General features: G+C 26.5%; 1 protein-coding gene across 3 annotated transcripts in view; it reads right to left on the reverse strand.

The window, feature by feature from the left end:
* The window catches only part of LOC130674040 (location of vulva defective 1), a 55,405-nt gene extending 42,114 nt beyond the window's left edge, over positions 1-13,291 (reverse strand). Inside the window, exon 1 of one of the 3 annotated variants that reach the window (XM_057479312.1) lies at positions 12,490-13,286. The gene's annotated coding sequence lies outside the window, so the exon portion shown is untranslated. Of the gene's footprint in view, positions 1-12,485 lie in introns of all 3 variants that reach the window. The other 2 variants (XM_057479311.1, XM_057479314.1) reach the window with 2 other exon arrangements.
* Between the last annotated feature and the right edge of the window lie 894 nt (positions 13,292-14,185).

Consider the following 14,185-nt stretch of genomic DNA (forward strand, 5'->3'; position numbering starts at 1 on the left):
TGGAATTTTTTTTGAAATCAAAATTTGTAATTTTTAGTTTTATAATTTGTCTTAAATATGATCTCTGTAGATCTGTAGAGATCAAAATACTAAAAATATTAAGTCTAGGTAGGGCTGATTTTTTTTTTGACTTTTACTAAAACGAAATATCAACTGGGGAAAAAATAAATTAGATCTGTGTAGATCTATAGATCAAATCTTGAATTAAAGAAAATTGTAAAAATTCAAAATTTTTAATTTGAATGAATTCAGCCCATTTTAAGAAAAAAAAAATTTTGGAAAATTTGAGATCTTAAGAAATCGAGTGAAGTCAATGTGAAAAAAAATTTGAAAAAATTTGAGCCTCTCTAAACATGAATTAGTGAAAATAAGTGAATATTCACTAATTCCAAGTGCGAACCGAACTACTAATTTCAAAAAGTGGTTCGATTGGCACTCAAAATTAGTGAATATTCACTCATTTCACTTATTCATGTTTAGAGAGTCGAATCAAACCAAATCTTGTTAAGCCTAAAATTTTTTTTTTCCAAAAAGTATGAATGTTTAATAATAATTTATTTAAACTGACACTTCAATCGACAAAAAATTTAAAAATAATGAAATTTTGAAAATTGTTTAACGTTGAAAAAAAAATATATGTATAGTTAAATATAATATAAATCATAAAAACGATAAGAAAAAAATAATTAAATATTTAATGATGATTGATAGGAAAAAAAAATTAGCAATAAAAAAGTAAAGCAATAAATATAAATTGGAAAGATTATTAAATTTTCTATTACGTCAAAGTGCTCTCAGACTAGTACGCTTTGCATCAGACTGAAAATGTTTGGAGGGATTTAATACATGGCAAAAAGAAAAAATAATTAAAGTAAAGAGTTGAGCTTGAAGCTATTTATTGATAAGATAACGGACTGAAAACGTTTTAAAATGATTTTATAAAAGGTTTGTTGCACTATAGTGTCGATGACTTGTTACTTTCAATAAAGCATGACTTTTGAAAAATATATATATATTAATAAAACGGATGATAATAATAATAATAATATATCTGTAGTAATATTACCGTAGGGAATAAAATCCTCTGTCCTCTTTTAAATAACAAGCACGTACTAGAAAACGATTGATATTTCTACCTAACGGTTTCTCAAGTCTTAATGTATATTTCTATATACATATGATGATAACACAGAAGACACCGACTATCAATTTGTGGTTATTTATAATGCTCTAAATCTTATTCGATTCCCAAGAAAATTGCACCTTTTATTCTTTACATTGCAATAAAATTTATATATAGATAAGAAGGTGGGGGTAAGAGGGTAAGTCCTAAAATTTGTCATATAAAATTTAAAAAGGGTAAAATTTATATAAAAATTTATACGAACGACTAAGACGGAGATTAAGGGTAAGTTGGACCGCCTAATTATAGATTTTAAATTAAGAATTAGTTTCTAAAATTTTTTTTAATGATAATGAAATTTGGATTTTGTTAAATTAATTAGTTAAAGTAAATTCTTTTACTAATTAGTATAATTTTTTTTTGAAAACTAATCTAGTCATATTTTATATATAAGTAATAAAAGAGACTGAGCTGTGATACGATTTAATTAATGTGGACTTTGAACATAAAATTTGGTTTTTATTTAGATAAAAGTAATCTGATATTTTTGAATATTTTTAATTAAAAAAATTTATGAGTGCCCTGTGTACTCTAAGTACTTTTTCTCGCTCCAAAATTTATAATAACCGCAAAAGAAATAAATTTATTCATAAAAAATATTCTTATTTCACCAAAATTTTGAGATGTTCCATTTTACCCCAGTCTCCCCTACCAGTCATTTATTTAAAATAAAATAATTTTTTTTGGCTTTTCAAGTATTTTTGCTATAGATAATAAAAATTTCCATTATTAAATTTATTTTTTTTCATCATTATTTTTTAGACAGTCCATTTTGCCCCACCGATTTTTTTTAATGACAATTGTATCAAAATGGAATAACGCGACAACTAAAAAGTAAAAGAGAAAAAAAACGTCACATTTGTCCGGATGTTTTTCTCAAGTACTCCATTTAACCCCCACCCCTCTCTATTAGTTATGATTTTTTGTTCTAATTACACAAAAATAATGATTTTATAATTAGATTACTAATAGAAAAAAACCCTTTCGAGTTTTATTGACGTTTTTAATTGTTCAAGTTCAGTGAAAGACATTAAATATAAAAAAAAATAATATGACAATGAACGACTAAGGGTAAGTTAATATGCATCCAAGAGGTATATTATATGTATAAGTATATACATAAAGTATATAAGGGATAGGGTTGTATGAAGTGGAGAAAAAGGGGTAAAAAAACCCTCATTTAACCTAAGCAAAGCAACTCTGTACGCGGATTATGTACGAAGCGCGCAATGAACCTGTGGGGATTCTGACTGCAGCTGGTCGACTGCCAACGAGACATCTATGCATCATGACACCCACTGTCTCTATCCATTATCATCCGGAAGACAAGTCCACGGTAAGAAAAATCTTTTGATGTATTTATTAACATTCACTTATCCTTTATAAATATATTTTTATGAATTTTAATTAAATATATTTCGTTTACCATGACCGTTACTGTAATTTAAAACCCAAAAATTACCCAAGTTATTTTGAGAATACCTAGAAAACATGAGCATACAAATGATAAATAAATATTTAATGTATGTGGTTTGTATACATTTTATATGTTTATTTAAATTATAATGCGGAAGATAAATTCAGATTATGAAATTTATTTAATGCATTTATTATTTTATGAATTTATTATATTTATGTTTAAGGTACAAGTGTTTTTTTATGCTGAACAACTATTATTCTACACGTGAATAAATACTTAATATATATGTATATGTATATTTATCAGGGATATGGGAATAGTGTTCGAATCAAATCGGATCAAATAGTTTGAATTTCGATTATAAAATATTTCTTTTAAAAATATATAAATAATTCAGTTTTTTTAATTTTTTGAAAATTGAATTATTCCATTCTACACCCAAGAAAATTTTAACTTGTCTCAATAAATTTTGTGCATTAAAAAAATTTTTAGTATGAGAAAAAATTTCTCGTGCTAATGAAATTTTTTCTAGCCCTTCAAATTCAATGAATCTTCTTTTGTGACTTGCATTTGAAGTAATTAAGCTAAATTTCCGTTGCCATAAAAAATATTTTTTCCCGAGCGGGCGAAAGAGACCACCCCCATAAAAAGGAGAAAAATATATTCATTAAACTAGTACTTGTGATCGAGTGGATATCACTCTTGTCTTTGAACTCAAGTACTGACTAGGCTCAGGTTCGAATCCCTCAGAGAGCAAATGAATTATTTTTCACAAGTTGATATAACGCATTGACCTGTGGGATTCGTTCCACATAACCGTCAGACTGCCACCTGTCTGCAATCCTGCCCACTAAAAACACTCCGTGGTTTGCAAAAAATATGGAAAAAAGAGATGAGAACAGATAGCTATTAATGCGATATGGAGTAGAAAAAAAAAAGATGACCAGGAAACATGGTCCGAAAAAGTTTAGAGTAGTTTGTTAGAAATATATATATAAAATATTTATCCAAAAAAAATAGGGACTTTAAATTGCTTGCAACGTAATCTAAAGACTATGTAATGTAAAACATGTAAAGAATAAAAACTGAAAAAAATGGAAGTTATACAGTTAAGATTGCAACAATTAAAATTTTTTTATTGTTATTGTTTTTATTTCACGAAATTGATTATAAAAAACTGTTTATATCTAATCTACGTGAAAAAAGAGATTTGCAATACTGTTGTAGTAAATGAAGATTTAAAAAAAAATTTTGGTACTCAACATTACATCAAAATGATGATAATTGTAAATGACAATTAAAAGTAATTTTGGAAAAAAAAATTTTACCAAATTTTGGAGGTGATCCGTTTGGTCCATCCAGTCCCGTTTTGCCCGCCTTTATTTTATATACATTTTTAAAAATTTAATCTATGAATTTTCTCTAAAATAGCATCAGAAAAATAAAAAAAAATTTATATTCTTAAGTTATTTTCATAACACGGAAGTCACTACAAGAAATATAAATTAAAGTACGTAGTTTTGTATTGACGAAATACGTGGGCGGATCAAGAAAGTCAATTGGAGTAATTAGATAGGTTAAATGCAATACTCCCGCAGTATCATGCCACTAATTTGATAAAACTTTTTAATCGTTTTATATATCTTCACATGACCTACATATAACTTGTGTGAATTTTATTAAAGCCCGTCTAATTAATTTATATCAATTGATAATTTATCGCCACTGTTATAATTAATTGTTTTTAAATTATTTAAAGAATGTTTCGGTTCGTTAAAAAAAAAAAAACACGATAAAATAAAAAATTTTAAGGCATTTTCGTAATGTTTCGGTATACGGAAAAGCAGTAGATAGTTATGTAGTCAGTTATTTTGATCGCGCTTCGACGCGCCAGGTCGGTGCACTCTACTGTATACTACTCACACTTAAATATCTCCGAATTAAATTTCAGTTTCCTTGACATCATAAGATTACAGTGTTTAATGTTTAATTATTTATTTTGTCATTTTATTATTAAATTCAACAATTTTTAAACTCTGATAACTGTAATTTTATTTTAGCAGATAAATTATAAATTTAATATTTTAAATTACGTCATTGTAATATTTAACGAAAAATTTCTTTTAATTTGCTGATTAGCAAAAATTATATGAGTAATTACAGTAACAAATGAGATTAATTATAATTATTTTTTGACACAAATGCAAGTAGTGCATCACCCACACTCACATTCTTCAAACATTTAGTAGTACATTGAGCTAGGTCAGTTGCCAAAATTAAAAGTAATTTTTTACGTTTACAGTTTTTAGTGCACTGGCTTAAAATTGTCAACGCACATTTATATTTTTTAATGTGAAAAATTTTCTATTTAATTTATAATTAATTTGGATTAATTTTCATCTCAAACTGTCATTCAATATTTAAAAAGTCAACGTATGAGTAAATAATTCATAATTTTGAAAATTTCACTATTCATTCAAATTATGAACTTGAAAAAGTCAATTAAAATTTTTTTTTTAAATTTATACTGACTAGAATCTCATTAAGTCTTCTTACACGAAAAAAAATAATCAGTAGCTGCTACTGATTAGTTTTTTTTCCATATAGGTTCTGGATATTATCACATTCTACAGTACGTAGGTCTAGCAGTACCTCGCAAGGACCTAGATCTAATTCCATCAGGCAGTATTGAGATTTTTACGAATAAGATGTATGATTATCTACTAAATCATGTACCTAAAGATCGGAACGTTTTTCGCGCAACGAAAATGAAAAAATTTATATAATTTGACTGCTTAAAGTTGACTTTAGGGGGTAATTGGGGGTGGTTGCAATTTTCGACTGATACTAGCGCCTAAGCGAAAAATTTCAAAAATCTTGACCCAGTAGATTTTTTGCTTTTCATTTCGTTTTTTTATTTTCGTTCCACGAGAAACGTTCCGATCTTCAGGTACATACTAAATTTAGATTTTAATTAATAAAATTTGTAACGGCGTATCGTTGAACTTTATATTGCTCATAATCTACTGTATTTTTGTCTGGATGACTGATTTAAATTGTTTGTATTATTGTTGTTTGATCTGTATGATTATACTTTGCCATTTGGCCTGTGCCTTGGAATAAAAAATTGAATTAATAAAAAAATTCATTTCTTGGGCAATTCATTGTTTTATTGAAAGTATTCTTAATTAATTAATTATTAATAGAATTAACTATGAAAAAAAAATGAGAAATGAAAATTTTTAGCATTTGGAATCAAAAGCTAAGGAACAAAGCAAAATGACCCACCATTTTTGAGATAAAAAAAAATTATTTTCCTTTAAAAATAAGGGTAAGTTGATCACTTTGGACAGTGTGGTTACTTAAAACTTTTTAGTAATTAGTACATTACACACCAAGGGAGAAAAGTAGGACATTCCGACCCGCGAGGATGGCAAACACGTGGATAGGACGTCTTCCCTTTCACCATAGTGTGTACACTATTTTTCCCCAGATCTGTATCTGAAAGTTTAAATTCGTGCCTCTGTTTGTGGGAAGAATGGCGCATGCGTTAATTTTTATCAATTATTTTCTCATAAAAGAAAATAACGACTTTCTTCCCTCTAAACAGGGCAGGAATTTAAACAGCAAAATTTTATCTTTACAATCGTGACTCATTTTACCTAAAAGTCAGCTTTTATTAAAAATTTGAAATACTTCGCACTGAGCAGGCTGTTCAACTTGACCATTTTTCTTTTCTTTAAAACATAGTGTTCCATTTTGCCTCGGGTTGACTTTTATTTTCTTGAAAATAATAAAACGCTTGAATTTACGTTTATTAGGTATTTATTACTATGATAATGATATTGGGGTAAAATCAAGGAATTCTTTATTCCGGAAGCCGACGAATTGCGTGTTACTACGAAAGGAATGACGAAGGATTATAAAAGCCCAAAAGGGGAGTATAGTATGTAGTAAAATAGTAAATTCGCAATCGCTATATAGTTTATATCATAAAGGGATGAATCCACGAGAGCTATACTACGCCAATGGGAATAGTCTGTTTTGTGTGTTGGTTTGATACGAGGGATAATCAATACAGCGCGTGCGCAGAATATTATCTAACAAATATCCTTGCGCACCCATCTCTTATTGTGAATTATCCTCTCATCAGACTTTTGACAGCATGTCCATGACAACCGCCTGAGATCATTACTAATTTATTTTTTTTTATTTTTGTTTTTACTTTACTTTCAAGTGTAATCTCAAAATATAAACCGAGTCATTGCATATCATTATGTTGACCACGTCCGTGGCCTAGATTTTTTGATAAACTAGTTTTAAAAATATAATGAAATATTTTATATATTTAATATTCAAAGTAAAATTTATTTTTTTAAAAACTGTCTGTATAAATTTTCTTATATTTTTTAAAATAATAAATTTAAAAATGTCAAGTTAAATGTCAGTATTTTAATGGAAACATGTATAAATTTTTCTGCATTTTAAAATGTCAAGATATCTTTTATTTTATTGCATTATAATTTTATTTTATTTTATAACTTAATTTCCATCGTTTGTGTATGGAATTATAAAATAAAAAAGGGTTGAAAGTGAAATTCTGTGCCTTTGTGGTGGCAAAATACTCCACAAAGCTCGAGAGTATGTGAATTGCGAGCAGTATTGTCTCAAGTGGGTTTACGTTCAATGTCCGCAGATGCAATTAATCATCAATAATAATAATTATTAATTTAGTTTTTAAAAAAATATAAATTAAAATTGCGTTGTTTGTATGTTAAATGATTGGTATTGATAAAATATAAAGGAAATAAAAATCGATATTACAAAGAAGAATGGAGAGAACAAGACTTTTGATGAACGCCAACGCTCAAAGTTCTCTAGAGAGGGTAGTAAACGACAGAGGGTAGTAAAACTTTTCAGAATAAGTGACGGGAAACTAGGGGAGAATAGCCCGGGGATTTCATCATCGGCTTTGAGATAATTGTATACTTTTGACAGAAGTAGATATTTCACGTCCTTGTCAGAGGCATTTATTTGTTTTTAATTTTATTTATTTAGAAAGCTTTTGAAAAATTTTCAATAACATGACTTATATACAAAAAATATTTTTTATTTTGTAGTAAAAAAAAAAATTAACTGTAATTTTAAAAATAAAAATTTATATAAATATTTATGACTATTTTTACCCTGGGAAAAAAAATATTTTTAAAAAGAGATTTATTTATTTTTTTCATCAGGAAAGAAAATATTTTTGTATTAAAAAATGTTGACGTTATTTAAAAAAAGTTATTTTTGATTGGAAATTATTTTTATTTTATTTATTTGAATACGTAAATTAAGTAAAGATTTTTTTGGTAAATTACTAATTATAATTATAATAGTTTTTTATTAAAAAAAATATTAACTAATTTTTTTTCTTATACAGAAAATTTATCTGAAATATTTAACATTTAAAAAAAATGATGGAACAAATTTACGAGTAAACTTTAAAAAAATATTTTTGTTAAAGTCATATATTATTGGACGTAACAATAAGAACGGATGTACAAAAATACATCAAAGTTACGAGTGTAATTTAGATAATCCAGAAACGACTACAATGAAAGTCTCTTGGGGCTCAAGAAATATAACTATAACTATATACACAATACTGTATTTAATATAATGGATAAACTTAAAGCTGCATATGGACGAATCGTACGCCCTCATGGCTATAACAAATTAGTCATACTCACAAAATGTTCACGTGTATTCACGCGATGAATCATTTCAGTAATTTATTGTAAGCGAAAAAAAAAAAATCAAATGGAAATAAAATTATAAGCAAATCTATTCATTCAAAAGTATAATTTAAATGTCAATATTATCTGACACATATATATATATATATACTGAACAATCATTAAAAGAACTAAATTTCATATTTTTGAATTCTCAATAGGGTGGAGTGAAAATTTTTTTTTCAAGTTTGGGTAAATTTGATAGTAAAACAAAATTTTTAAGAAAAGAAAATTTATCTTGAGGTTTCTCACTAATTTTTAAATTTGAATATTGGCGCCATTTATCCGGAAGTTTTGATACTTGATCAAAATTTTGTAAAATTTAGCCAAATTTACATCAAAGTTATCCTGATTTAAAATTAAATTAATAAATATTTGGAATTCTATTGTAACTGAAGTGATATTATTTTTTTTTAACAAAAAGATGATAGTGAACTTCTAAAATTTGAGACAAACCTAAACTTAGGGTTGATCATTTCTAAAATTTTTAAAAAATGAATGAGTTAAAGAAAATTTTTAACTGAGTACACTTTAGGTAAATTTTCCGGGATTTTCGAAGCAGAAGTAATTCGATTAGAGAATTTTCCTGGTTGGAAATACGTTAAAAAAAAACAAAGGCTTTAAAACCAATTATGAACGGTTTTTGACTCTTATCAGAATTGTTCAAGAATGAGGTCAGGAGGCTGAAAAATTTTTTTTACGCTTGAAATTTTTTGAAGTTCAGAAAATAATCAACTCTAAGTTCAGAGTTGTCTTAATTTTAGAAGTTATTTCATACACGGAAAATGCAATATCGCCAATCATAATTATTAAGTTATTAAGATACAAAAAAAGGTTTGTTTTTCACTCCACTAATTCACAATCAATTTTTTTCATGATACCAACATCGAAATTTCAAGTTACAGTGTCTGTACACCCAGTCAGCATAAGCTAATTTCAGCCCAATTCCACGATCAATTATTAGCGAATGCTTAAATTGGAAATGTCTTCAGTCAGCCGGCAGAAACCAAATATTTTCGACCCTTAGGAAGAACCAAATAATGTATCTGCCACTGAAAGACAGTTTCACTCTCTTTAGCTCTGATACTTCATTGATTTATCAGTAATTTCAGTTCACTAATTTCCTCTATCTAACTGACAATCCTGCCTGTGATCAAGTTTTACAAAAATTAGTGTAAGTAATAAATGCTATTGTTTTTTTCTGCTCATTCATAAATTGTAAATCACAATTTACATTTACCATAATAGTTAATCACACCATTGTTCTTAAATTAAGTTGTTTCCGATTGCTGACACTGCAACTTTAAGTTCCAATGCAGGTAATCATGAAAAATCTAGTGTGTAACTCAGTATGAAACACGATTTCAGACTGCGGGTGATGTCAGCACTCGCCTGCGGGGAGTCAACTTCACCCCGGTCTAAATTCGTCTTGTTTTACCCCTTGTCACACAATTTACTATTTATTAAAAGAAAAAAAAGCCAATACCAACATCAATATCAATACCAATGGCATGATAACACAAATTCGTAATTCTAACAATTTACTACCAATTAGTCACGAATGCACGTGAATAATTATACGCAAGCACGATATAAAAATTACGGCTCTGTAAGGATTACGGTGAAATAAAATTAAAGAGGGTCGTAGGCAGTGTAAAAAAAATCTTTAATGATATTAGTCACGAAGATATACTTGATTGCCCTAGAATCCAGCTCGCGTTTTTTTCCGGTATCTATTTGATTATATTATCCATACATACATTTACTGCATATATATTTAAATATTTAAATAAATACTTGTTGTCAATAACTATACGTTTATTGACCAGAGCTTATAGTTATAAAAAAAAAGTAGTAAATAATATTTAATTAAAATTATAGTACTGTAATGTAACTCGTAGCTTACAGTTGTAGTTACAACACTAGGTCATATATTTATATTGTAAAATTATGGTATATATATATTCATATTTAAGAGCTGATAATATTATGTTGGCAGTGAAACTAAAGTGCCAGTGATTGAATATAATATAAAATGTCTCTGTTAGAAATAGGTCGTGAAGAGCAATGAGTTTAACCGGAAGTGGTCAGAAACCAATGCCTATATGATCAATCAACCGGTTATCAATACCTCATATTAAAAATTTATCATTTTTATCTAACAACTATAATTATAATTGATATATTTATAATTAACTTTTCTATTTATTTTAAATATCCGATAGCAGAAATTTTTTTTTTTAAATTTACATTTAACAGATCAATGAATTTATATTAATTACTTAATAAAATATTATATTTCATTTAATTTAAAAAAAAGTTATTCACTTTTTTGTGGTATTACACGAAAGGAGATATATATTTTTATACATATATACATTTATTATGTAACTGCTACGATTCGTTAATACAACTCTGGATCTTATTACAGCAAGTTAACACGTGAATATTTGCACACTACCGTGACATTTAGTCTTTTAAAAAATAATTGTTGGTATTAATATGATATAAGTATAAATTTTATTTTAGTAAAATATTTTATTAAGTTTAAATATATGATCAATGTTGTGATTTAAGTTCAATAAATTTTTATTATTATTGTTATGGAATATTACATATATACTTGAAATTTTTTTTTCTTACTGGATTATATTCTACTGTAGATGACTCAGGAAATTGGAATAAAACCAACGAAAAATCATGGGATTAAATTAAGAAATAAAATTTCCTTTAAAAAAAATTTTCTTGAGTCAATACATTAGTAATTTCTTAATTTAAAAAAATTAATTCTCATATTAAGAAAATTTTTAGTTGAAATTTCTAATAAATTTTTTAATAAAATAATAATAATAATTTTTTAATGAAATAATTTTCCTTGGGTCAAAAAATTAATTGTTGAATCACAGTAGCAAATTTACTAAAAAATAATTTTTCAATGCATGGTAATGAGAATAAAAATAAATTTATTTGAAGGGTAGACATACTTGAGCTAAGAAATTATTCTAGAGAAAATTTACAATGAAGTCATCGCTTGATACAAGAATTACTTTTTTGAATCAAGAAAAAGTATCTTAAATAAAACAATGACAACTCAAGTAATTTTTTTTTTGAATAAATTTACTGGAAATTTGAATTAAACACTTTCTTGACAAGAATTTTTTTTTCTTTTAAGAAAAAAATAATTTAGTGTCATGATTCTGAAGTTAGCAGACAATTAACAATTTGTAGATTTTTTTTTTAATAAATCAATTACAAAAAAAAAAAACTAAAAAAATGCACATGTAGAAAATTAACAAAACTATACATGAAATTTTTTAAAATATTTTTTTTTTTTTAATTTATCATATCGAAAAAAACATCCAAAAATTATTATACGTCTGCCGTCTTCAGTGTTATAAAAATTTTATGATACTGAAGTCAGCGGACGTCTAATAGGTTTTGGATTTTTCTAAAAACAATAAATTTCCAAAAAAAAATATTTTAAAAAATTGCACATACAATTTTTTAAATTTTCTACCTGTGCATTTTTTTAGTTTTATTTTTTTTAAAATTAAATTATTGAAAAAAAAATTCAAAAATTTTTAATTGTCTGCTGACTTCAGAATCATAAAATTTTGTATTTCTATTAGCAAAGTAAAAACTAAATAAATAGATTTAAATGTTGAAAAATAAAATAAAAATAAAAATGAGCTTTAAAAGTAAATGTAAGTAAATATAGAGAGCTTTAATACTGTAAAATGTATATGTAGGGTATCGTTATTTTCCAAGCTATAAATATTGGATAATACAACAGAACTATGGCTGCGTAAAATACTCTAGCCTTGAATACCGATTTATGGCTTTCGAGGTATATCGATATCGACATCGATAATAAACACCCTCAAGATATATTTACCACTAAACTAATCCATAAAACATCTTAATTTTATTAAGATAAAAAATTAAAAATGATTACCGCTGATAACTTAAAAAGTGTCTACTATTATTTAAGTACTAGCGCATTTATCATTAAGTCACGTGGCAATTCTTATCACTCGATTGTTAATGACATCGATAGTGCCATGAAAAAAACAATAAATTTTTACTTCAACAATTAACTTACCTACAATAATCAACAGCTGATTGTCATCTGGCCATGAACGAAAATCCACTTCGTAATTTTAACAAAAAACTTATTTTTAAAAAAACAAATTCACTTTATAAAACTTTTGTATTTACATATAATTATATTATTTATCTACACGTTTATTTATTTATATTTTTATCAACACATTTTTAAAAATCCATTTTTATTTTAATTTACAACATCGACACATTTGGATCCCATGACTTTATCCTGAGCCTTTAAAAATTTAAATCCAAGGATCAAAATTTGACGTTTATTAAATTGACACTTAAATTTTTCTAGGGTAATTTTTAATTTAAATTTAAATTTATCGACTAGAAAGACAAGTAAATTAACGTAATTGTTAATTATAAAAAAAATGAAGGAGTAAAATTAAAAAAAGGAAGAGGTCGAAAGGTCCCGGACGCGCTTTGTAGCGTCCTCGGGAGAATTCTCTTCTCTGTCTGCAACAGGATATTGTTTTTTCGTCCGTGTCAAATTAACGTTGCCATAGCAACCAAAATAATCGACATTGCTAATTATTTATATTATTGCACTACTACTTGTTTAAATTTTAATCACATTGTGTCACATAAGTGAATTTATTTAGGGATTTAAAGAAAATTGTGTTTATAAATGGACGTTTAAATGTATATGTATATATATATATATATAGATATATATGTATATGGGATTTTATAAAGCCGCCCTCGATGGACAAGACACGATCAGGACACTTTAATTTCCGTACTGTACTCTCGAAATGTGAAAGCGATACTGCGGCTCTATTGGAGTACTAAGCCCATGCGCAGACGCAAATCCACGCCGACGCTTTAGTGTATTTCCCCTTTTTATTACACTGGCTTATATTTTATATACACTAGGCCATGTAATAAAATACGCGCAAGCGCGAATTTAATATTTTTCAACTTGTAAATATTTTGTTTTTATTTTAATTCAATTTTTGGTAATTAGACATCTGAAGTTGGTCAATTTTTTTTTGACAATTCAAATTCATGCGCTGAAGTTAGTTGACGATTAACAATTTTCAGGTTTTTTTTCAGCAAATCAATTACAGAAAAAAAAATGAAAATATGCTCATGTAGAAAATTTTCAAAAAAACTATAAGTGCAATTTTTTCAAATACATTTTTTTTATAATTTGTAGGTTTTAGAAGAATCTAAAAATTATTAGACGTCGGCGAACTTCAGTGTCATAAATTTAATTATCCTGAAGTTAGTAGACAATTAACTACTTTTGAATTTTTTTTTCAAGATATCAATTATAGAAAAAAAAAAAAAATGAAAATATGCACATGTAGAAAATTTAAAAAACTAGAAGTGCAATTTTTTAAAAAACTTTTTTTTTTTAAATTTGTAGTTATTAGAAGAATCTAAAAATTATTAAACGTCAGCTAACTTCAGTATTATTCAAATTTGATTTTATTTTTTATTATGATACTGAAGTTCGCCGACGTCTAATAATTTTCGGTTTTTTTTTTTCAAAACGACAAATTATAAAAACAAATATTTGACATCTCCATGTACATATTTGGCGTTTTTTTCTTTGGTAATTGATTGGTTGAAAAAAAAAGTCAGAAAATTGTTGATTTTCTGATGATCCTGAAGTTAACACGAGTGTGAATGTAGCAGACATCAGATAAATTTAAAATTGTTAATAAATCGAGCAAATAATTA

The sequence above is a fragment of the Microplitis mediator genome, chromosome 8, assembly GCF_029852145.1.
Source record: "Microplitis mediator isolate UGA2020A chromosome 8, iyMicMedi2.1, whole genome shotgun sequence".
Taxonomy (NCBI): domain Eukaryota; kingdom Metazoa; phylum Arthropoda; class Insecta; order Hymenoptera; family Braconidae; genus Microplitis; species Microplitis mediator.